Genomic DNA, 27,310 nt, shown 5'->3' on the forward strand with positions numbered 1-27,310 from the left:
CAACATCCTAAGGGGCACATCCATAACCATGACATCAGACGACCTTCGAAGGAGAATAAACCCCAAATAAATCTTTTCAATCCGAGGAAGACGAATATGTAATCCTATGCAGAAAAACAACCCTACTTCCTGAAAATCTACAATCTGGAAACTTGTATTTGGTATGACATCCCGGAAGACCGCCCATACTAAACATCGCTAAATCCCTAAACGGACTACTCAACCATGTAAACGTAGGGTTCCCACCAGAAGATAAAACCATAGATCATGCTACCGACAACTCTTTACTGGACAAAAGAGATTCGATAATCCTTCCTGTTGTGACATGTTCTATAGGGGTGTGGATGACAGATGATGGATATGCCCTGAGATTTTTCCTAAAAACACAACACAGAGTGGAATCGGTAAAGGACGTACGGGTGTTCTCCCGGGACGTCGCTTCGACGATCAATTTAGTTTTCTGGGAGAGGTAATTTTAGGGTAATCTTTGTGAGAGAGAAGATGGATCCCCTCCCTGAGGCAAAAAAGATCCTTTTATACCTGTTTCTAACGGATCATGGGGACCTTGTCCGATGAGCGTGAAATGTCGTCTCCTCTGACAGGGAGGATCACGCCCATGTTAAATAACTGCATGGTGACATCAGTTCTGGGCGTCACCTAAGCTTCCTGTCACGTCCTGATTGGTCGCGAGTGAATGAGAAGATTACGGGGGATATTCGTCCCTTGCGGAACGAAACGAACTACCACCCTAGTTCTAGACTGCCTTGGCCAAGACCGGGCCTTGGCCAAAGTCCTAACGAGATAACGTCTCGTTTATGATGTCTGTTACATTTAACGGGACCATTTATGGTAACATTAACAAGTCTCTTACAAGTAAGTGAAAAGGGTAAAACCACCCTTTCAGGAGATGTTATTATGGTTTAGAATCTCGATTTGTACAACAAGAAAATGAAGACCCCTATAAGTTCGATTTAGTGGTTCAAACTCACTAAGCATCTCCTGGATTGACATTGTAGAGGTCTTCATTTACTTGTTGTACAAATCGAGCTTTTAAACCACAATAGCATCTCATGAAAGGGTGAGTACGCCCTTTTCACTGAATTTTAAGTGAGTTTGAACCACTAGATTGACCTTTAGATGTCATATGTGAAGAAATACTCCGACGAGAATTAAACATAAAAACATTATAATAAAAGGTGGCGACTACATCATTTTCGTTGACTTTTAAGTGACTTTGAACTACTTGATCAACATAAAAAGATATGTGAAATTGGGTTCGATGCAAACTCTATATTCGAAAGCTTTTAGATGAGGAGTGGCTTGGTCTTTTCGCTCACTAGAAACCTCTCAGTTGGTTGCCAATTTTTGAAAATTCTAAGCCTCTCGTTCTCTTCTTCTTTCTTCCATTTGGTGCTAGAAATTAAGTTTTTAAAGTTGCTTCTCTTTAAAAACTTATTTGGTATAAGTCTTAAAGTTTAAGAACAACTTTATACAAGTGTATACTAGCATATTTTGGTGGTTTAATCTTGCCTTAGTGGATACATTATAAAGAGCTTATTTTAGAGCTTAATGTCACACTTCATCAACTTTCAGTCTCCCATGAGAATCAAAGTCTTCAAATGTTGTAACACTTAACTTTATATGGTTGTTTTAATCTTTCTAAGTCTTATAAAATGATCATTGATGTGTAAAATTGTTTTAGTTTATTCAAACATAAAATTACTTATGTTGCTAAACTCGTAGTTTTTGACTATTTATTTTCAACTATTTTTAATAAAAACCCAAAAATTCATTTATTTGTTGTACAAATAAATCGACCTTGTAGGGGTATTCATTTATCTGTTGTATAAATCGACATTATATGAGGTCTTAGATCGACCTTGTAGAAGTCTTCAATTACTTGTTGTACAAATCGAACTTCTAAACCACAATAACACCTCCTGAAATTGTGACTATCCCCTTTTTGTTGACTTATAAGTGAGTTTGAAACATTTGACCGACCTTCATTTATGTGTTGTATAGATCGAACTTTTAAATCAAGCTTCTAAACCACAATAACATCTCCTGAATCGGTCAATTGGTTGACACTGTAACAAAAATGTAAATGTAATGACATATTTGAGAAAAAAAAAAACTCAGTGTCAAAATGAAAATTTTATAGTAATATAATGACTTTCTTGTAATTTGAAACTCGGTGTCAAAATCAAAATTTTGGTAAACTTAATGACTTTATTGCAATTCGGGAAAAGTGTTACTGGAAGAATATGAAGAACTGGTCATTTGGTTGATACTACAACAAAACTGTAAATATAGTATCATAATTAATAAAAAAATAACTCAATGTCAAAATCGAAATTTGATAAAATATATATTGCTTTTCTTGCAATTTTCCCTTAAAAATATTAAGTTAGTCTTTATATATGGACCAACAATAAATTGAAAATATTTAAAAACCACAAAAATACAGCCTATCAACTTTTTAAAAATTAGTTCGAAACAATAAATTTGACCAAACTACATAAACTATTATAAAATTTACTCAAAAATAGATAATTACATGAACCATGATACGAACCATGATGTGAGATTATTTTATCTCTAATATTCGACTAACCTTGAGAAACCAAAATGATACCGAGCCCAAACCCTATCATCACCATACTATCATTATTCATTAACGGTCATCATTACTTTGTAGTTAGCATAATAAGAGTATTATAATAATATTATAACTATTTAATTCCATTTTGCTCTCTTTGAATAGACAATACAACACACCGAGTTATTTTTTTATTATTTCTCTTTTTGTTAAACGGCCTACCTTTTGGCCAACTTTTGAACATCTCATCATATATTATTACTTTTTCTATATTGATTTCAAAGGTGTTTGAAATTCTGGCCAAATATCCAAAGAATTAGTAGTTAATTAGTAGGAACTGGTTATTTAATTACTTTCTTAATTTGATGGGCCTGGCTTAGCTGGGTTCTGGATCGTTTGTGGCCTACTTATTTGAAGGGATGATCATCATCATTCACTGAATGCAAAATTCTAATAGAAAATCATACTATTAAAATTACATTAAAATTAAAAAAAAAAAAAAGACAAACTTCGTTTAATCATATATACAATTTTTTTTCAAAAATAGCCAGAAAATTAAGAAATAACTCTAATAGTCATTGAAAATCCCAAGTGAGATTTAATGGGTTGCGATTTTACATGTATCAGGCCCATTAGCTCATTATATTTAAGGGTTATCAAATTGAAACATAAACATTTCAAAATATCTTAAACTACAACAAATTGATTATACTTTTTAAGAAAGTAAAACACTAAGAGGCTCTTTGGTAATTTTAAGATCTAATCTTTTAAGGGAGGAGGGAGCCGTTCTCTCCCAATCCACCGAACCCACTGTCATATCAATTTTTGTCTTTTTTTTCTTTATCTTTCTCAACCCACAACACACGAAAATCCTATCTTTTTGAACTCACTCAATTAAAAAAAATCAAAACAATTAAGGTACAAGTTTTAAAACACATGGTACATGAGAAAATAAGAAAGAGAAAGTAGAGAGAGATAATAAAGTGAGTTAGTGAAACCAATCAACCCATTCGTTGAAGCGAGCGTGGTACCGCCGATAACTTTATTACTAATTAAGATTTTACATTTGATTGTTTTGTATTTTTTTTAATTGAGTGGGTTGAGTGTGTTCAAAAAGATAGGGTTTCCGTGTGTTGTGGGTTCGGAAAGATGAAGAAAAATAAAAGAGAAAAAGTCATGTGGCAGTGGGTTGGGAGGGAGTGACTCCCTCCTCTTAAATGTTGTTTGGTTGGACCCAAGGTTGTTAAAATTGGGATCCTATCTAGGATTGTTTTTGAGTTTGCAAGATCGGGATCCTAAGATCCCACAAAATAAAATATAATTTTTAATTTATAATCTTTAACTATGAAAAATATTTCAAACATTCAATTTTCCGTTAAAAAGTTATAAAAACTTCAAAATATTAGTCATAAGCCACAATACAAAATGATAAATCATAAATTGGTAAAGGTAAAAGACATAAAGTGGTAAAAAAATTCATTTGTAAAAAAAAAATCAAGGGAAGGTAGGATCGGATCGAATTTCGATCCTACGATCCTACATGCAATCCTACCCCAAATACGATCCTTTTATGGTCCGGATCGTTTTTCATACCTACAATCGTAGGATCGTACGATCCTATGATCAGGATCACGATTTTGACAACTATGGTTGGAGCATCTGAATTGCAGCACTGAATAAAAAATGACTATTTTATCATTTTGTGTTATTTATTCTTGAATTCAATGATTGTGTACTTTTTTTTAATATAAAACCATTGAATCAACTAGCTTCCTTTGTGTCATGTCTACTATAAATTCAACAAAATTCAAACACATAACAAATTTTCAGCACATAAATAGAATTCTAGAATAATTTTTCAGAATATCAACACATTTTTTTGGCAACTAGCATAATATTTTTAGCACATCAGCACAAAAATAGGCAAATAAACACATTTTCAGCAAATCAGAACATTTTTCATCAATATATAAGAATATTATAAGCAAATCCGAATACAAAATTGAAAGATCTAGTACGCTCAAGAATCATATTAAAGTGGTATTGTTAATTAATATATGATACTAAAGGGTTAGACTAACAACTTGATATAATTGATTATTTATTAGAAATTGATTTTAATAAATATTCATTAGACTCTGATAATTAATTGGAAATTATTTGTTTTATGGAAATAATAATTTTCATTAGCATGTAACATTATGTAATTCATATGGTATTAATTAATAAGTCATGCACAATATTTTGGACTAGATAAATTATTTTGTCTTTTATCAAAAATTTAAAGTTTATATTCTATAAACTTGGCTTATAAAATATAAAAGGATTTTGTCTTCTTTTGCCTTTATAATTTCGAAATATGGCTAGACAAAAAAGAGTATGCGCTCTTCATTTGTTTAATGAAAAGAACACTCATCTAAAAAGACAAGCATTGACAATATGATTTAAATAAGGAGTGATGGTCTTTTGATTAATTTATTTAAAAGAAATGCGATGATGGAAGCATGGGGAACACATAGGCTTTATGGACATGAGTTCTTAAAGTTTTAAGAACTTATGGACCAAATATTTTCTATATAAAGTGAGGCTTTCGTTCTTTTGTCTTAACACATGCAAAAAAAATTTGAAATTTATTCTCTTCATCTCATTCTCTCTAGTTTTGTTAAGAACACACGAGGATTACTTGCTTCTTGATACTCTCTATATGTTCTTATTTTGATAAGAACATAAAGCATAAGAGTCTTAAGATTTTATACAAAAGAACTAGCATTCTACATCAAATTGATATATTGTTGGTGTCTCTAAAGTTCATCATTCTCCATCAACTTCCTAGCCTCCCAAGAGGATCCAATGAACTATAAAGGCAGTAATGTTCTCCATCTTCTTCTTTGATGCTTGTTTTCTTTCCAAACTTTGCAAGAAGATAATTGGTGGGTTATAAACTTGTTTTATGTTATTCAAAATATCAAGTCTTTCGTTCCCTAAATTTTATGTTTTTGAAACTATTGGATATTGTTATTTTATTAGCCTGTCTTTATCTAGTATCAGATTATTCTTTATCATAGATAAGTCCAATATTTTTGTGAGTTATCATAGATAAGTCCAATATTTTTGTGAGTTTGTTATTCTCCTTGTACTCGTATTCTTTTTATTGTCGGTTTTGGCACATCAATGAGATGATGAATGATTCTTTGATAATACCATAGAATTCTATAGGGTATCAGAGCTTGAATCTGAAACCTAAAACAAACCTTGCTTCCGGTAGAAGAATGACGGGAGGAGACAAAGACAAAAACATCGGAGAAGGTTCTGGTGGAGGGATCGATCATAACTTGTCGTATTATCTTTATCCTTCTGATGTACCAAAGCAACTTCATGTCAATGAAGTTATCTCAGATTCCAACTTTAACGATTGGAGCCAAGAGATGGAAAACTTTATATTCGCCAAAAACCAAATTGATTTTGTCGATGGAACACTTCAAAAACCAGAAAAAGGAAAGTCGGATTACATGCCTTGGATGAGGTGCGGCGAGATGGTGAAGGGCTGGCTCACCACCACGATGGAAAAGGGAATTCGTGACAGCGTCAAATACGCAACTTTGGCGGCAGAGATCTGGACGGACTTACATGAATGATTCAGTAATGAGAGTTCTCCAAGATCCTTTGAATTAAAACAAAAATAATTGCAACTAGACAAGATGGTTCGTCTGTTTCTACTTATTATACCAACTTACACACACTTTGGGATGAAACGTCATCCATATTGCTCTTCCCAAAATGTTCATACAATAGTTACTCATGTGAAGTTGGAAAGATACTTAGCGAGTATCAAGAGAAGGAACGACTATACCAGTTCCTTATGGGATTGGATGGAGAATTATTCGTTATCAAAAAGCAAATCCTATCCACTAAACCGATACCCTCGCTTAGTACTGTGTACCATCTAGTAGCTGAAGATGAAAGACAAAGGACGATTTCGAATGACAAAAGAACACCTGTTAAGCCGACAACTTTTAAAACCTTCCAAAATCGAAACACAAAGTTTAATTTAGCGAAAGAAAAGAGTGTCTCCAAGACATCAAAGACAAGAAAGATGAATATTGCACTCACTCACTACTAGAATATAGACCTTTAATGACGCGCGATTTACGACACGCGCTGATTTATGATACACAAATGTGTGTGCCCTAAAATTATTGTCATATCTTCCAAAATTTGAAAGATATAGGACACGTACTTTTGCGTATCCTAAAATTAGTGTTAAAAAAATACAGAGGGCACCTTTCATAAAATGTCCGTCGTCAGATCATGTTGCTTTATAATTTTTTTTTATAAACGCGCGTCCATTCCTCTGTATAAGCAGCACCTAGGGCTTTTTTCACAATTCATCCCATACAAGAATGACAAGGGTTTCACTCATAATCACTTTCTCATTTTTCGTTTCAACTATCGATGGAAAGCTAGGGTTCCATCAAAATCGCTCTCTGCAACGTCCGGCGAAGGGATATTTAATAGTCATTGGAAGTCGAAAGGGTTAGGTCTATATCAATATATTTTTATGTACGTTCTTTCAGTCTATATGCTCGACTCAAACACCCCCAGAGTCACATCGTGATCTCTGTAACTCCATTATTAGCAGAATCAAATACCCCACCCTTCGCAGGAGACCCACCTCAATAAATCATTGTAAGTTTTCATTCTTGTTGCTTTTCTATTCTTCATCTTCCTCTCAATTATTCAGTGTTCTTCTTATATTATGTAATTTATTATCCTCGTGATCTCTAGAGTCCCTTTCTGTAAAGGTAAAATTGGTATACGCTTAAGGAAGGATTTAAGGCTGATTCAGTGTTCTTTTTATATTATTCACTTTCTTTTCATCAGGGTTTCTCGTATTATCCATTCTTTCCTCTTCATCTTTTCATTGGTGTTTTTTTCTGTAAAATTTGATTTTCTATGTTTTAGGAAATGTAATAGTTGCATTTGGACTTCAAAAATGAGGAATTTGTTTTTATATCCTTATCTGACTTTAGTGGAACGTTCCTTATCTGAGGAATTGGAAAAATATAGGGGTTCATGGTCAACAAGGTAATGGTGATAATGGCTAACCATTTTAATCCTAGGTGGAGAAGGTTTTTGGGTATTTGGTTGAAAATTATGGTCTTTGGTTTGCAGGAACTCTAGATTAAAGATATGATTTTCTTTGCTGTTGGAGTTTTAAACTTGAGTGTGTTCTTTAATGCCCTTATTTGTAAAACTTGATTTTCTCTGTTCTAGGTCTTCTATCATCTTTTAACTCTTTATTTTACTCTATTTCTTTAGGGGTTTTTTGTTATTGAGACGTGATTTTCAGCTGTAAATCACATATGATGTATGAACCAGTGTTTTTATTTCATTGTTTTTCTTGTCCCAACATTACCCTGTCTCCCTCTTCATCTCTTGGGATTTACAGTGTTTTTTTCTGTCAAATCAGATTTCCAGTGTTATTTTAATGTTTTTATTTTTATTTTCTAATGATCTTTAGATTATAGAATTTGAAGAAGAGAAAAGGGGGTTGATAACAAAACTACACATAATTACATTCTTTACCATTGTGGCTGTGAGTAATCTTTACCTTTTAAAATAGTTTCCTCAAATTTTTTTATTGATTTTATAACTTTTTTAGGTTGAAGAGAAGATCTGCTTGGTACCTGACAAATGTATGTACAACAAGTCAAATTCTAGAACTTTCTCTGTACGTGATCATATAAATTTCTCTACTACTATCTTATCGCACGCTTTGTTTCTTTCATGATGAGAGGTTGGTATCTATAACATTTGTAGTTAAACTTATTTCTGTGAATCATTTCTAGTAATTTGATTTAAAGTTTCGCACCGTTACATGTTTTACTTTTGTGAGTGGTGTGTGGTTATAGACTTAGGGTGTGTTTGTTTTTTTAGTAGAAGTGCCGGCGAGTAGATGTTTTACAAAAAGACTTTGTTTTTTGGAAGATAATATACTCCAAAACGACTTTTTTGGCCACTTTTCCCAAAAGACCTAAAAGTAAAGCTTTTGTTTCCAAAATACATATCTAACCTGCATTTAATTCTCATGCCTTCATCTGCTTCCCTTTCAATGACTGTGCCTCCTTATTCCTCCTGCTTGCTGCCACCTCCGGCATTCCTTTTGGCCTTCACTCTTCACCGACCTTCTCTCCTCGCTGCCACCTCTGTTGCTCCATGCCACCACCTCCGTCGCTGCATGGTGGTTGTCGAGGCCAACACAAATAATAACCCTAAATATTACACACTAAAATAGTGTATAGTGGTAAAGGGATCGAATCCACGGAGATTGGTTCAATTTATAACTCTATGAAAAATCTCTTTGTAAAAATACTTGTAAAATGACAATAAAAATAAAATGGGGGGTTTTGGTGTTTTGAAATACTTGAAACAAACTAGAATTAACTATGATTTAAATAGACAAATGCAACAAAAATAAGAGTTTGATGTAAAATCAATAAGGGAGAGATGGTTGACTTAAAGTTTCCTCACTTTGACTTTTGATGAACATATCATTAGAATCCAATGGTGCAATACTTTGATTTAAATCCTTAATTTGGCTATAGTAATCCAAGGAGCTTGAGATTACCTAGACTTTTCTTAATTGTTGAAATGGCTAGAGAAGCTCATAACAATTTCCTTAGTTAAAGTCACTAATTCCAAATAGCATGTAATTAGTGAAAGTCAACTAGCATTAAGAACCAAAAAGTCACCAAATCCAAGAGGGGTCAAATGCTTTCACCACCATGTTGGAGGAAATGTTTTTATGATTGTGTGAAGCAAAAACAACACACAAATCATTTGTTGCTTGCTAATTTGAGGATCCTTTACTTAATCAAGAAATTAGCCAACTAATCACTACAAACACATTTAAACTCATGAACTAAAACATACAAGTAGTGATAAGATGTTAAAACACAAAACATTCCCATAAAGTTTTAAGAACATGTTCATGGGTTCTTCAACATTCAACAAAAGTTCAAAGTATTAACCAAAAGTCAACCAAGATTAGTTTAGCCAAGCATGGCTAAACCCAAAGAAACAAAGTTAGAGAAAATTGTACCAAACATTAAGCAAGAATCAAGAGGTAAAAATATGATGTTCTTCAAGTGTTCTTGGCCTTCAAAAGTCTTCAAAACTCCAGAGAGAATCTCCAAAAATCGGATGTCCAAGAGTCTCCAAAAGATGGGCACCAACCTTCCTCAAATAGCCTTCCAAATGGATTTCCGAAATTGCCCCTGCAGGAGGTTGCGCGACCCGCGTGCTGTTGCGCGGGTGGGTTGCGCGGGTGGTCCCTGGATGTAACATCTTTGAGGTTTTGGGCCTCCATAGCTTAGCCCACTTAGCCCAGATCGAATCCAATCACCTCCTAGCCCATTTTCTTCAAGTTTTTCTTCATTTTAAGCCCAATTTGACCTCTCCAAATCCTCCAAAGCTCGTGCACTCTCCCAATTAACAATCTACGCACGCTTGAATAAACTCCCGCATCTTGCAAAATTAAAGTTTATTTCTCTCCAAGCCTTCAAATAACCATCAAGCTCGCTCCATGCATCATCTCCACAATCACCAAGCCTAACATCATTTTTGTCTACCAAATCTCATCGCTTCCCATACGTCCCGAACATTCCCGCTCCACTAGTCTCCATGAAATCTGCAATAAAGCTCACGAAACTAGAAAGTGCCCGAAATAGTCATAAAATAACAAAATGGAAAATATGCATGGAAATTATCTAAATTATGAATGAAATATGCTAAAATAAACTATAAAAAGAAGTAAACAAAACTAACTATCACTGCACTTCTCTGGTATATATATTTTGCCCTTTTTCTCTTTTAATCCTAGTTTTTCCCCAAATCTTTCTCCATTCTTATTTTGATGTTTGGTGGTCGAACATTGCTTGTTTTAGTTCACTGTGCACAATTTAAAGTCTCGTGTTGAATCACATTTGTAAAATTTGTAAAATCTGCTATAAGTACCCAAAAAAACTCCCAAATCTTTTCTGTGTACACATATTTTGAGTGTCTCCTTGAGTTTCATGTGAATATTACAAATTCTTGAGTTTTTTTATCTGTTGTGTAAGATTTTTTCCAAGGTTAAACTTAGTTAAAATAAATAACATTTTTATATTCATAATTGAAATGTTTTTTCTTTTAAATTTGTTATTTATTTTTGCATGGTGATTCGAAGAGACTTTTTGTTACAGTCTAAACTGATTGTTCTTAATCTTGTGATCCGATCTGAACCACATTAAATAAGCAGTATGTTTCACTTCTTGCAATTATTTATTAAGAGGGTTTTCCATTTATACCATTTATGCCCTGTTAAAAATTTGAAATTCTGTGAAGCCCTTTGTGCTGTTGATTATTTATTATTGATAAACTATAGAATATCTAATCTACCACCAGCTCCACTAGAGTAAAAAGGGTTGCCAATTTTGTATATTGGCTGCTAATATTGATTCATGGTCTTATGTTCTTTATAACTTGTTAGTTGTCAGTGGTCCAGTGTTAATAATGGTTTTGTCTTGTATAGCATCAGGGCCATCTGTGAGCAGGATTTGGAGCGGAATTGAGTTCATGGTTCAATTCATGTGAGTCGGCTGCAAGGGAAATTTCCTTTTTCTTCATAGAGACATTTTCAGGTTAAACTATCATCATAATTTAATGTTCCCATGTTAATGGCTTATTGTGTTATTATATTATAAGTTTACAACTAAACAATACTTGATAGAAATATGAGTATCTCACATAACAAGGGCAATTGAGTCGTTCTACATACACGAGTTGCCGAGATATGTGAAATGAATTAATAATCGGATATTAGAAGACACTTATTTCAAAAAAAAAATGAATGATTGATCCATTTTAAGGAAATTGATGGTTGAAAGTACAGATCAGGATAGAAAAGAGACGAAAGATATGATAGGAAAATGTCAATAAATTATAGAACAATCATTTGGACTAATAGTAAATGTGTTTTATAATGGCCTTTAACAGATTTATCTTACCTTGTTCGTTGCTCTGTGTTTGAAATAAGTTTCTTAGCATCTCTGTTTTCAATTCTCTTGGGCAGCATTTGCTACTTTGGAAGGTGGTTATTGCCTTATCTTCATCTCTCTTCTTTTACCATATCTATACAAACAAATAATATTTGATTTAATTTGTTAACCTTTTCATTTAGCTCACCCACCAGCAAGTAAGTTATTGGGGCAGTTAATGGAGTTTTAACATCTGACATCATAATTTCCTTTTCAACTCTTGTGGTAATTTTAATAATTTTTTTGGTAAATCCATGGTAATGAGAATGGTGATAACGAGATTTTTCATAATTTGTTGACTGTTGATATATTAGGCAGTCGCAGGTGGAGATTTGCAGCGGGATGCTCTTTTGAAAGCTAATTTGCAAGCTAATCCCACAAGTATACCTTTTTTGTTTATCTGGTAATAATTTCATTTCTTACTTGAGTACATATAATGTTGTTTCCATCATAACTAATTAAACCGTGTTCTTTTCAGAATGTAGTGCTTGTTCTTTGTACAAATCTGGAACGAGACCTGTCAATAATAAGGTGATCCTTATAAATGTTTAAATTACGTATATATCCTTCTAAATATGTAGAATTCACATTTATATCCAAATTTATATTTTAATTAGGATTAAATCAATTTAATATTAAAAAACTTATTTAAATATCAAAATATCATTTGCTATTACTAAAATACCCTTTCTTTGTCTTTTATATATATGTTTCTAAAACTCCATTGAAGCTCTGTTTTTTCTTTTAGCTTCATCGTCGATACACACATACAATAGATGTGTTTGTTTGTGTTTTGCTTATTACCAATTCACTGTCAAACGCACCATAAATGCAATTTACTTATTACATTAACTTATTATCTAAATACTAAAAATTCTATTTCCTTTTTCCTTTTCTTCAATATAGAAAATTATATAAACATTTATATAAATTATATTTTGCTTTCTTTTTAATAAACAAGTATTGATATCTAATTTATTAGTTAAGCGACGACGATAAGAAAAAAAGTAAATTTGGATTTGATATTTGTGGGTTAAATGAGTTTTTATGCATTTTGAGTTTTTGAGTGTAACTCATGGTAATCAGCAAATGACACACAAACTTATCTCTTATGTGAGCGTTGATGGAGTTTTAGAAATATATACCAAAGATTTCGTGAGGCATAGAAAGGGTAATTTAGGAATATTACGTGGTAGTTTGATTTTTGGACAAGTTTTTCATATTAAATTGATTTAATCCTAATTAAAATATGAGTCTGGATATAGATGTAAATTTTATATTTTTAAACGGATATACATGTAGTTTTTATATTTGTAAGGATATTAACATAATATTAAAAGTTTGTAAGGATATAAATGAAATTTACCCTTTTAGTAATTGTGTTCTTTTTTCCATTGAAACAAGCGGCTTATGCAACAATGTTTAACCTTTTCTCCAACTATGCAAACAAAAGAATGGTTTTTTAGACGACATGTGTACAAAGCCTCATTTCCATGACTTTATACATTAAGTCAGTCGTTGTTTCTGAATTAAGTCAAAAAGAGACACAGTCGGTGTCAACACCATAGATATATTAAATAATTTGAAATGTTTGGTATTATAAAAAATAATTATAAAAAAACTTAGGTGTAGGAGTTTGATTGTTGTAGGCACTGCGATTCCCCTTGGCTTGTTTCTTGTTTGGAATGCTGTCATTCTTGGAACAATCACAATCACTAATCCTGAAACAGGCATGGATCATAAGCTTGCTGACCCATTGTGATCCAATACTGATAATTATGTTGTTTAATTATTTATCCATTTTAGATTTCTAATTAATGGTTATAACTTATACGTTACGTATTATCTCATTTTCAACAGTGCTTATATGCCAGGGCAGCCTTCCAGGTCTGGTGGTATGTTTTGTGCTAATTAATTGTCAATCTCTGGATATCTATATGTATATGTATAGAAATGAATTTTTTAATATGAACAAGGATAAAAGTGTAATGGTTTGGTTGGTTTTCTTTTCTGATTTGAACTGCTAGACACAAGCAAGGAGTATCCTTAAGGAGCTGCCCTTGAGGCCACCAAAAATACTTTGATTTTAAGGCAGTACAAAACTCTTATTAGTAGATCATTTTGATCCCACTCTCATACATACATACATACATACATACATACCATGTGTATTATTAATTAGTTGATGTTGATATTGTATACCTGACATGATTATTGTGTAGGATTTATGTGTTGTTCTTGATCAAGAGTTGGGATTGACATTGATGCTAAGAGACATGATGATTGGTTGGCTACATGAAGGGTTTCAGAGCTTCTTAAGACAGCTTAATGATGAGTTATTGAAAGAAAAAGATTCCCCTTTATAGCAATGTAGTATTAGGTTATATAGTTAGGGAAAACCTCTTAATAACAATGTACAATCAGTTCCCTTTAATATCAATGTATTACAACTTTTTGACATGATATTATTGGATGAAATTGATTGTTTTGGTATATATTTATTTCTATATTTTTGTATTATGTGTAAAAGAGTATCGTAAAGGCATGTCATATATCCATATTGAAAATGTTTGCTGAAGTTTATGACACACAAATGTGTGTCATCTTCATTTATGACAGGGGCTTTAATGATACACAATGCGTGTCCTAAACGTGCGTCATAAGGTTATGACATGCAAATGTGTGTCGTCTTCCTTTATGACAGGGGCTTCCTTGATACACGTTGCGCGTCGTCTCTCGTTATGACAGAGCCTTCCTTGACACGCATTTGCGCGTCGTCTGAGTGTTTTATGACACACATTGCGAGTCGTAAAATGCTGTTTTTCTAGTAGTGACTGCAGTAAAAATGGTCATGATTGTGATGGATGATTCATGCTAGTTGGGCATCCGGACTGGTGGCCCGGAAAGAAGAATGAGAAGCCCAAGACAATGGCAACCCATGTTGAAGTGGAAGAGAGCCTAATACCCAAACTTACAAAAGAACAATATCAAATGTTCATAAATCACTTCAAGAATTCGAGTATCGATGAAGGATCGTCACGAAGTGCCAACATGGTCGGTAAGGATGATTGGATCATCGATTTAGGTTGTACAGAAGACATTACCTCTACTCCTAATTTAATTACTAATATATGAGTCACACACTTTGAACCTCCTGTTGTAATACCTAATGGTGATGCCATTCCCGTAGAGGGAAAATGAGATTGTACCATTTCAGGGGGGGTCAAAATTAATGGGGTTTTATGTGTACCAAAGTTCAAATGCAATTTATTTTCATTTAGCCGTATCACTAAAGATCTCCAATGTGTTGTGACTTTCTTTCCTGGATTTTGTGTAATGCAAAAACTCAATACGAGGAACTTGAATGGATCGAGTAGACGCTAAGGGGGATTGTACCGAATGTGGATAACTGAAGACAGAAGAGCCATGACTATTATGACAGACACTTGGCACAAAAGGTTAGGTCACGCCTCAAAGGGAAAGATATCAAAAGTAGATTTAATTAAAACGAATTTCATTGAGTTTAGTAATAAAGTTTGTGACTCGAGTGCTAAGGCTAAGATTGTTAGAAACCCTTTTCCTGTTAGTATTAATAAAACTAGCCATATGTTTGAATTAATACATTGTGACATCTCGGGGGGGGGGGGGGGGGGAGGGGGTGTTATCGGATACCTTCTTACACAAATGCTAATTATTCCCTCACTATAGTTGACGGATATAGTAGAGTTGTTTAGGTTTTTCTCATTAAGCACAAAAATGATGCTACTGAACGTCTCATAAATTTTCACAAGATGATAAGTGTTCAATTTGACAAACACATTAAGAGAATTAGATGCGACAATGGGGGTGAATTTACGTCTAATTTCATGCGTTATTTCTATAATAAACAGGGCATATTGCTTGAAACCACTTGACCACATACGCCACAACAAAATGGCGTTGTGGAAAGAAAACACCGACATTTATTAGAAACTGCACGAGCAATTCGGTTTCAAGAAAGTATTCCAAAGAGGTTTTGGGGAGAAGGCTGCATATATAATCAATAAGCTCCCTTCAAAGGCCATTACAAATAAAAATCCCTATGAACTTGTTTGGAATTCTAAACCACACGTGAAAATACTTTGGTGCCTTGTGTATCACAAAAACACCAACATGATGGGAGATAAATTCACATTAAGAGGGAAACCTGGTGTATTTTTGGGTTACCCACAAGGTACTAAGGGTTACAAAAATTTTGAGATTGAATCTAGAAAAATTATTGTGAGTAGAGATGTAATTTTTGATGAAAATGTGTATCCTTTCAAAGATACACAAGGCAACGTACAAGATGACGATGACTTACCAATTAAATTTGAAGAAGGTATGTGTGAAGGTAATAAAAATTGTGACAAAAATTCGCAAGTAAATGAGGACCCAGAAAATCATAATGAAAATTTGTTGGCTACCGATGAGCAACGTGTTGAGTATACTAGTTCGCTGGAGTCCAATAGTACCAGAGCTTCTGGTAGCCCAACGCCGCAATCAGGCCCAGATGCATCAAGTAGCCCAGTTCCAAGTGCAAGCCGAGATGCACCAAGTAGCCCAGTTCCAAGCATAAGCCCAGATGCGCCTTTTGCTGCCAACCCATCAGGCTATTCAGATTTTATTCCAGAACCAGCCCAACAGATGCATGCTAATCTCGAAAATTTAAATAGAAGTGTTAGAACAAAACGCAGCCACATAAATTTTGAGATTACTTTGTGCAACTTCCCCCTTCGGTTAGTCATCAGCAACCTGTTTCCAATCAAGAGGCCTTGACGGTACATCCTCTTTCCCATTTTGTTTCTTATAAACTTTTTTCTAATAAACATGTTGCTTATCTTGTGGCCATTACATCCAATAGTGAGCCTACTACCTTCTTAGAAGCCCCACAAAGTCCTCATTGGCATGGTGCAATGGAACGAGATGTTAAAGCTCTTGTTGATAATGATACTTGGAGTCTAACGCACCTTCCTGAAGGAATATGAGCCATTGATTCAAAGTGGATTTATAAAATAAAGTTCAAACAAAATTGTGAAATAGAAAGATATAAAGCACGACAAGTGAAAAAAGGGTTTACACAAATGGAAGGCATTGATTACAATGATACCTGTAACATCCCAAACATCACAACCCAAAAATTTCATTTTTAAGTTTATCAAATCATAATACGAACATCATTGTTTTCAAAACCACGATGACACAAAATAGTTTTAGTTGTACAATCAAGACAGTACATATAAAGTCATCATCTGAGTATAAATACCAAGATCTCAAATGCGGAAAATCAAAGTGTGATGCGGTGCGATCAAGCCGACCCTTTCTCCTTCGAGCAGGAGGTACCTAAAACACAAACTAAATTAGTAAGCATAAAGCTTAGTATGCTTCCTCCATCATACCACATACACCATAATATATTGCCGGGCATATCGAGGTTCCCGACCTACCCTACTAAGCATATTTGGGTGCTCAACCTACCCAACCAGGCATATTTAGGTGCCCGACCTACCCTTATCAGGCATATATGGGTGCCCGAACTACCCTTCGGTCTTATTCCAACTGATTACGGGGTCTATCTCACCCCTACCACTACCATATAAAAATCATGCACATCTCACATAAACACCAAACAGTACATATCGTCTTAATAATTATCACAAAGACAATCATTAAGCTATATCAATACTAGTGGGCCGACCTTGGTGCCTTCGACCCACAGATTCTACAAAGGGAGACTCACCTCAATATGAATGTTGAATCGTACTCCGCAGATGACTCGGGGCTCCTCTCCCTAAATGTGACAACCCGATATTTCAAGTCAATGTAATGACCTAAGTCAAGTATTGTAATCTATTTTTGAATTAATAAATAAATAAAAATAGCATCATAAATGAAATGTTCAAAGTCTAAATTGGGATACATGAAATGATAGATATTGATGGGTTTTAAGCAAAACATCAATCCTATGGTGTACATGCAAACCCTAATAGCTTTTGGATCTAGTTTGTCTAATGAACATGCAATTGAATATCCAAAGCTATAAACCCTAGATCTATCATATAAGAACTGAAATAAGGGTTTATTAATTACCTTTGATTGTTATATTGCATTAACAATCAATTCCTTGCTTTGATTGACTTCAGAAAGCTTAGTGCCTCAAGTGCTGCACCTCTAATGGAGTCACAAACACCACTAAGAAACTTGGATGAAGAGGTGAAGAGAGGAGGCTGCCTAAAACGTCTAGAAAACCTAAAGGAACTCTTGTCCACGTTTTTGGGGCATAGGGGCCCTTTATATACATGTAGGCTATTAGGATTTTTAACTAGGAAACCCTAATCTGGCTGCTTAAGCCCTAAGCAGCCCATGGACTCCTTTAACATATCCCTTGGACGATTTCTAATGGGCTTCCCATAGAATTCATCCAACCTATATATTATTAGGTGATCCATAGCCCAATTATAATTATCTTATAATTACAACTTCAGTCCCCTAAGTTTAATTAATCTCTTTTAGCCACAAAATTAATTCTTAATTAACTCTTGACTAATATTAATTAAACAATATGATTTCTCCTTTAATATATTATTCTCATAATATATTAAAAAATCATATTTAAACCTTTCTCTCCTTAAATCATCCTACATATTGCTATGGTGAAGGCAACCCAAAAGGACCATGCTCATAATTGGGTCAAGTACATACCAAAATAGTTATAGACTTAGACACTAATCCAACAGATATCGTGTCAAGGTTTTTAGAAATATAAAGAACAATCAAATCTGAGTTATAACGAAGAAGTTATGATCAATCAAAGATCCGCGACAAAACCGCTAAAACACTGTTAAGCATAAAACGCGAAATTTCAATAAAATACTTTTTAGCCTTAGGTATCTAAATGAAAGTCGTAGATATCATTAAACTGTAAACATACATAAAAAGAACATCCAAATCTGACTTCGTATGAGGAAGTTATGATTTTTTTTAAGTTTTGGATACAACAGTAGACAACTAAAAACTCGAAATAGAGATCGAGCGACTTTTAGTCGACACAACCTAACCGAGAATTGAAGATCCCATCAATAATAGTACAACGTTAAAAAGACAGACAAAATCGGACGTCGGATGAAGAAGTCTCGGCATTTAAACATGTCATTGAAAAGTTCAATGAATCTCAAAAGATTTAGGAGTTTTCAATACATTTAAAACTTAATCTCTTTTTCGTTTTTCATGGTGGAAAATTAGTGAATCGTCGATTACTTACCTTCAAATATTCTGCAACCGGATTACGGCATCCCTCTTCCGTGTTGTAGAATGTAACGCCTGCAGATCCGGGCTAGTCAATTTAGAGGCAATAGGGGTCGAAAACGACTTTTCGACAAAAAGATTATTTAGAATAAATAATCTTAACCAAGTTGTAGAATATGTCACAGGGTTTCCGTACATATAAAGAACGCCGAAATCCGAGTTATAACGAAGAAGTAATGACCCGTCGAAGTTTCGCGTCGGAACCGGCACGGCGCCGAGAAGCGTAGATAGTAAATTTATGATAGATCGAGATTTAGATTTAGCGCTCTAAACGAAAGTCGTAGAATATGTTAAACTAAGAACTTCGATAAAAAGAACGCCCAAATCTGACTTCGTATGAAGAAGTTACGATTTTTCGAAGTTTCGGATTAGCAGTGTACAGTCCGAAATTCGAATATTAGATCGAGCGATTTTTAGCCGACACAACCTAAACGAGAATTGAAGATCTCATTATTAGTAGTGTAACAATAAAAAGACAGACGAAAATGGACATCGGATGAAGAAGTTATGAGATTTTAACGGACCAATCATGTCCCGACCTGTTAAAAATATAACTTTAAAAATAAAGTCAAAATTAGCCGACGGAGTCTAAACGAAAGTTGTAGAGTACGTCTCCACCTACGCGTGGATATAAATAACGTCAAAAACGGAGTTCGTATGAACGAGTTACAAATTATAATAGCATATTTACGTATTAAAATAAAGTATAAATCATATATACGTACACACATATATACATATGTATATATCATTAGAAAGGTATCGACGATGCGGTCATTATAAGACTAATGTTGAGTTCTTTCGACATTAGTTTAGTGCAAATATCATTAAATCTATTTAAAATAGTATTATAAAGGGGTGTTTAGTTGTTTATATAACTATAAGGTCATTAAGTAATTATGGAGGGTAGTTTTTGTAAATTCAATTACTATAAATAAGAGGCTTGGGCTCTCATATTTCTTGCACCATTCTCTTGATTCAAGAGTCTTTCTCTCCTTATCCCCCGAGCATTTCGGTCCCTCGTGATTCGACTTCTCTTTCTGTAGTTTTAGTATAGTAAGGTGAGCGCTGAAGCGCTGCACGAATCTTTCTTAGAAAGATTCAGCGACGAAGTTCTGCCCCTACAGAGCCCGACTCCTAGCTAAAATCCCCTTGTAAGTAAGTTATGCTTATCCTATTTTAAATATAGTTTATATTTAAAATTAGTATTGTTATTATAAATTTATAATAAATATTTGAGCTATTATTATGAATTATATAAGTGTCGTTATAATATCTTTTTAACTACTCGCGGTACGGGGAATCTGGTTTAAAGGGCCGCATAGGGTTGTTGGATTTCAGAAGTGCTATATGCCAAAATGGTCCTGCCCTCCGGTGTTTTATGTCTGGCCCCTGTCTGTACATAGTGGTTGGAAAGTATTGTTTAAACGCTTATATAATAATAATAATAAGACTAATAATTAGTCACGGTAAATCTTAGACTAAAATCTAGTGGTAATAATACTAGGTTTCGTCGAAGGAAATTATTTTAAAGTAAACGAAGCGTTGTCCGAGTACCGAGTCACCACCTTCTCAAGTGAGTGCATGGTCCCTTTCATCTTACACATAGATATGAAGTATTTTAATATAAATTACGTGTTATGTGTGCATATTGTCTTAATACTTGCTGTCTATGCTGGTGAAAGATTTTTATACATGTTTTAAATGATGTAAACTGTATAAAGTATTTTATATCTACAAAATATGTTGCGTAAAACATGGGTAGATGAATGATGAGGGATAAAAGCTGAAATAGAGGAACATTAGTAGTACGGACCTAGTGCCCTATAGGTAATACATTGGCAGCAGTGGACCAAGTACCCTATAGATGAGCACTGGCAGCTGCGCCACAACCCGTAGATGTTTTAGATCTATGGTAAACGTCCTAGCAGCTGCGCTCTAAGGACCGTATCAACAGTTGTGCCTAATAGGGAGCCTTATGACCATGACAGTGGCGTTAAAAGGTCAATACCGGCAGAAGCGCCTCATAGGAAATGTCCCAATTCTGGCAGCTGTGCCTAAGTGACAAGATTAGCAGCTACGCTTGACCAAAGTGTCATTGGCAACAATGGACTTCATGTTGTTTCCTTAGGAATGAATGAATGAGAAATAGCTGATTCTTAGGGTAGATCCTTAAGAATAAAGAAGATAATGGGGATGGGTAATTGGGTTGATTATTTGATTGTTTAAACATAATAATTATATTATTGTGGGTTGAAAACCCTATGTACTCACCAGGTTTCCCAACCTGACCCACTCAGTTTATTTATATCACAGGTGTTGATATGAAGTGACATTACACTGAGAGATTTAAAGAGATGTAGATCACTAGTGTAAATAATTGTAAGTTCTGTTTATGCTTATGTTTCTGTATTAACGATGACATCCCAAACGTTTTAAAATGAAATAAATACGTTTCTTCGAAAATGTTTTAATAACGTATTTACCATGTTTTTCTGGGAACAAATTCCGCAACATTTTTATAAAATGAAGTACTCTGATTTTTATAAAGCATAAACAACATCGGTCTTTTCTGGCCATGAAAATGGGGATGTCACATAGAATATTGTGTTGGGTCCTAGCCTTAATATCTCATTTGAGTGTTTTATTAAGGACTCAATCAACTAACTTGAATTTTCTCCGGTTTTGTAGATGTCTGATTCTAACTATGGTCTTCCCAAATCTCTTGGAACAAGCTTTCCACACGAAGATGATATTCCACGATTCGATCGAGGAACAAGAGATCATTCTTCACTTCCTCCACCTCCTCCTATTATTCTCCCTGACCCACAAGTTCGAAGGCTTGAAAAGTTCAAGCTCACTCAAGCTCTTTTGGCAAGTAAACATGAAGACGGAAAGTCAGTGTGTGCACACGTCTTAAAGATGAAGTCGCATATTGAATAGGTTAAGAATGTTGGGAGTCATTGTTTGTGAGAAGTTGGATGTTGACTGGGTTCTTCAATCACTTCCTGACTCATATAGTGAGTTCGTAAGAGAGTACTATATGATAAACCACGACGTGACCCTCATCGATCTCACCTATTTGCTTGTTGCTGCTGAATCAACAATGATTTTACGCACTAGAGAAGAAAAGTTGATTGGTAGATCTGCCTTCCAAACCTCCATCAACATAGGAAATGGCAACGAAAGGCATGCCATAGTCAAAAAGTTTGACCATAAGAGAAAGGCAAAGTTTGAGGTAGTTCCATGTGTTGTTCCAAAATAGTCAATTTGCTTTTATTGCCAAGAGAAGAGGCATTGGAGACAAAGTTCTCCTGTCTACCTGAGAGATCTAAGAGATGGGAGAGTCAAGACGTATGACTCTACTTCAGGTAAAATCCATTAACTAACTCTATAAGTTCCTATTTTTGATTCTTAATACATGATGTGATAAGATTGAATTTCGATGTTTTGTAGGATCGAAGAAAAGAGAGGAAGCTTAAAGAAAGAAGTGAGTTGAGTCTGATCACGAAGAAATGGATTTTGATCGCTTGATTTGATAATCGGATTTTTTGGAGCTGCTTCTTTTAGAGTTAAGATAGATTGTTTGGGAATATGTAATAGTGTAGTTTTCATTTGATTTGCATTGTAAGGACAAGTTTTTCTGCACCTTTTATAAATAAAATAAATTTTGGTTTGTTTTATTTATATATTTCCTTGCAATGGCGTGAATGAAAATTGCCATTTGTGTGTTTCTAGTTTTAGCAATGTTGAAATGGATGTGATTCTTAGTTATGTTATTTGTGGTAATATCAAGAATTTACTAAATAGGGAAAGATTCTTGTCGGCCGAGTTTCAATTTGATAGAAACTTGGAATCCTACAACTTGAATTGTATGATGAATGAGAACCTTCATGTTTGGAAAATTAAGACTATTTCATTGACAAAGAGTCAAGTGAAGGACTAGTAGAATTGGTACATAATGTTGTGCACTATTCAAGTTCACTACAAAGAACAATAAGATTATTCGTCATGATTTACTAAAAAGTCTAGTAAATGTGGTTATGATTACAAGATTAAGTGTAATTCTGAATCGTTGAAAAGTTTCAATGTATGGCAGAACGAATAAGAAGAATCAATTAGGCAAAAAGATAAAAGTTTCTCCAATCGAAGTAGAAGGGAGAGTACTTTTGTATCGTGTTTTATGAGCGTATTATTGATTATGAAACCATATAGCAATTAATCTTCTAAGGACATCTTAGTGCACTAGTATGGCTAAGAAGAGGAATCAGAAATTGTTGAAATGGTTAAATAAAAAAAGGATGAGTCATACTTCGTTCCAAAATCAAGTCTTAGAGTTGTACTCCAATATTGTGAATTGAGTAACACATCTTATGAAGTTCTAACACACTCTTCAAATATGAAGTAGAAAATTGTTTTTTCTTACTCTTGCACATTTGAAATTGGTAAATTGTGATGTCTTGGATAAGACAGAGACCAACTAATACCAATTGTGTGTAGTGTTTTGTCTTGATAAGAATCCACACTAACTCTTGAATATTTGTTTGTCAAGAAATGTTTCTTGACAAGAGAATCTTATATGTCAAGAGATTAATGGGAGTCCTAAAGATCTTGAAAAATTTCAAGAACTAATCAAGAGTAAACCTATTATTAAAAACTAGCAAACGACTTGAGGTTTGTAACCTATCGTGTTGGCGTATTCTTGTTTCAGTGCCATTCCATTTTAGTAAACTATGCATATGAATTCTACGAGTTCTCAATAGACTGCATAAGGCAAGAAACTTGTTCAATGAAAGAACATTGACTAGTATAGGTGAGCTGCTAAATAACTTGGAAGCAATGGTGGGACCCTTGATGGCAAGAAATCAAGTATGAACAAGTTTTGTCTATAAGAGTTTGGAATTGTCACAAACATTATCTTATGATTGTGGTTACGACAAATTCACATTGATAGGAACACATACACCATAAAATCTAAGTGTCATAAGGTTTCTCTCCTTCATGAAAGTGATTATGAGGAAACGCTTTCACTAAGAAAGATTTTAAGGAGATAGCGATTATGTAAATTACATTATCAAATTCGATCATGATTACGACATCCCTCTTCATAGTTCAAATTGTGAGATTTGGCAATTAGTTTGAACATTTAAGACTTATTACTATAAGTTCTAAAATGGTCTAGACACACATATGAGCTATCTAAGGGAAGGTGTATGAGTTTGAGAAGTTTATATAAAGGCTTATCGAAGCATATCGTATTAGAAAAATGAACTTTAGAAGTAAACAAGTATTGTTTTCTAGAAGTTTAGCTGATTTCTGAATATGTGTCAAAGCTAGTGGAAGCATAAATGTTATGTTGGAATGGATATAATCATCATGATAGTGGGAGCATGATTATTATTTTAAGTGTTGCAAGTTGGAAATATTAATTATAGAAAACAAAAGTTTCACTTTGCAAAGTTGTAGGGGTTGAAAAGTTGTTTTGCTATAATTAAGGGAGAGAAGGTGGCAAATAGAAATATTACGGCAAATGGCTGATAAAGTATCATGCTTTTATGCAAGACATTATGAATCGTGTCCCATACGCTTCTAGTATAGGATCGATTGCATATGCTGTAATATTTGACCGTTCTAAAATTTTCCAAATACCTAGGGCATTAAGAGGGAAAAAGGGACTAGAACCAGATTTGTCTAAAATAATTAAACAACTGTCAAAGACAATCTAAGGTTCGCCAAGGATTGGTCGCTTGTGGACATTTGGAAGTATAATCATGGATCGACCATATTGACATTATTATGAATAGATAAAATTCTATTTAGAATGAGTTGTCATATGGCAAATATTGAAATGTTTCCTTATTGGGAGTTGGACATTAAAAATTTATGTCTAGATTAGAAACTTTTATGCAAGAAGGATGTTCAAAGGAATGTACTTTGAATGTGAGAATTCACATCTGCGAGATTGTCTTGTAACAATCTCCAACAGAGTACTTTGTAATTTCATTGTCAAAGTCTTGGTGACTTTGGCGTAGTGACATTACGAAAGGACCGTTGCATAAAATGTTAGAATCTAACATATTCTAGTAGTGGCGAAAATTTTGTATTCTCACACTAATGATTAGGATTAGGAATTGTGAAATCAGCATCATTGGAAATGTGTTCATTTGATCTATTTCACAAAGTAAGGACCATAGGTAAACATAGTGTGCATGCTTGGTGCATGGGACAACTGCTGTTATAATTCAAGTAAGAAGTTGATTACCCGAAACAACAAATAATGAGTAATCAATATGGTGATTAAATAAAAATGTTTTATTTATACTCAAAGGTTTGGGGCTATACATGATTAGTATTATTCTTGTGTTTCAATTCGCATGTTTTGACTTCCTGAATAATAAGATTATTCAAACCCTCCACGGTCGCTCATACTTTGGAAGTAGGTATGAATGAAGACTGTCATGAATCCGTCTGTAGATCGTCTAAATTGTTTAGACATGGCACAAGTTTGTTGCAGAGTTCATGAGTGCTGCTATAAGATTAGAGTATTGGATTAAACCCACATCACTTGGATTGCTTCATGGATTTTATCACGAGTGATTGGTGATACGATAGTATCTTATATTCTTGAAACCGAGATGTCTGAGTTGTATTCTGCAAGTCGGTTGCACATTGATAATATGTAAATGCACTAGTAACTTGGTGTTATAAAACATATTGTTGTGTGTGATTTGATGAGTAGGTATAAGCGAGCATTGAGTCAAATTTTATCCGTTCCTTTTACCCAAAGTGGGATAAAAGCGATATATGTGGGTCCCCTCGATGATTTAGTGATGACACCCTAAGCGCTTGGCTAAGCTAGGACTAAGTTGATGTATTCAATTGTAGTCTGTTGTCAGTCGTCATAAATCGGGAAACAACTAATAGACTGAAAGAATGATTATAATCCATGTCTCATGTCTATAAAATATCTAGAATGGAGGAATATATGATCCCTTATCTAAAGGACAGGTTGCTGATAAGATCAGAGTTCGACAACGTTTTTGAGAGCTACGATTGCTAATCAAATAATACTTGCATTTATAGTTACTAGACTTATCCAAGTGGGCAACTGTTGGATTAGTGTCTAAGCCCGTAACTATATTTGGTAAGTACGGTTGTGCATGGTCCTTTTGGGTTGCCTTCACCAAAGCAACTTGATAGGATGATTTGTGGAGAGAGAGAGAGAGGTTATTTTGGTTTATTAATATATTATATGAATAATATATTAAACCAGAAATCATATTGTTTAATTAATATTAAACAGGAATTAATTAAGAATTAATTATGTGGCTAAAAGACGTTAAATAAATAAGGGGGACTAGAACTGTCAATTGTGTGATAGTTGAATATTGGGCTAATGGACTCCATAGAAGTTGGAGTGGACTAAATCTATGGGAAAACTCATTAGAATTCGTCCAAGGCTTCTAAGGAAGGAGTCCAAGGGCTGCTTAAGGCCTAAGCGGTCAGATTAGGGTTTCGTAGTTCAAAACCCTAATAGCCTCACTATATAAGGAACCCCTAAGGCCCCAAAAATGTGTGGAAGTAATCCTTTAGGGTTCTTAGTCGTTTTTGGTGCTCCTCCTCCTTTTCATAAGTCATTATCTTGCTTGTGGTGTTTGTAAGCCATTAGAGGAGTGGCATTTGTGACTCTAAGCTCCAAGACAAGAAGATTCAAGCCATTCTTGTAAAGGTAATCATCTAGATCTGATCTTATATGATAATTTTGAAATATGTATGCTAGATCTAGGGTTCGTAAGTCTTGGATGAATTGCATGTACAATAGAGAAACCTAGATCCAAGCTTTAGGGTTTGCATAAGCACATAGGATGTTCTTTTGTATAAAACCCATCACAAGATACATTCTTGTACTGTAAAATCTATAGAGATAGATAAAATGAATGTTAAAGGTTTTACATCTTTATGCATATATGGACAATATCTTGAAAGGGATCAAGATACAAAATCCCTTTGGAGGAATCTTGGTATTGTCACAGGGCACTAAGTTTTGAGCCAACCTCAAAAAGGGCCTAGCTCATAGGCTTTAACTAGCTGAAATGATTTATATTCAATTTGCTTGGAAAATAAATCCATCATTTATGTCATGCTATGCATAAGACTTGATATATGATCATGCTATGAACATATCATAATATACCAATTGAATACATGGTTTAGTCACCGGATGACTATAAGAACATTTTAAGAGTACGTTGGAAGAACAAAGAGAATGTATATAAGACATTAGTTTAGAATAAAATCTTCATGTAAAGAG

General features: G+C 34.1%; 1 long non-coding RNA gene across 1 annotated transcript; it reads left to right on the forward strand.

The window, feature by feature from the left end:
* Window positions 1-19,981: 19,981 nt before the first annotated feature.
* On the forward strand, window positions 19,982-21,429 carry LOC128128065 (uncharacterized). The gene is made up of 3 exons (XR_008225671.1): window positions 19,982-20,153; window positions 20,507-20,575; window positions 21,316-21,429. It is a non-coding gene; the product is annotated as an uncharacterized LOC128128065 (long non-coding RNA).
* Window positions 21,430-27,310: the final 5,881 nt, after the last annotated feature.

Source organism: Lactuca sativa, chromosome 8 (genome assembly GCF_002870075.4).
Source record: "Lactuca sativa cultivar Salinas chromosome 8, Lsat_Salinas_v11, whole genome shotgun sequence".
NCBI lineage: Eukaryota > Viridiplantae > Streptophyta > Magnoliopsida > Asterales > Asteraceae > Lactuca > Lactuca sativa.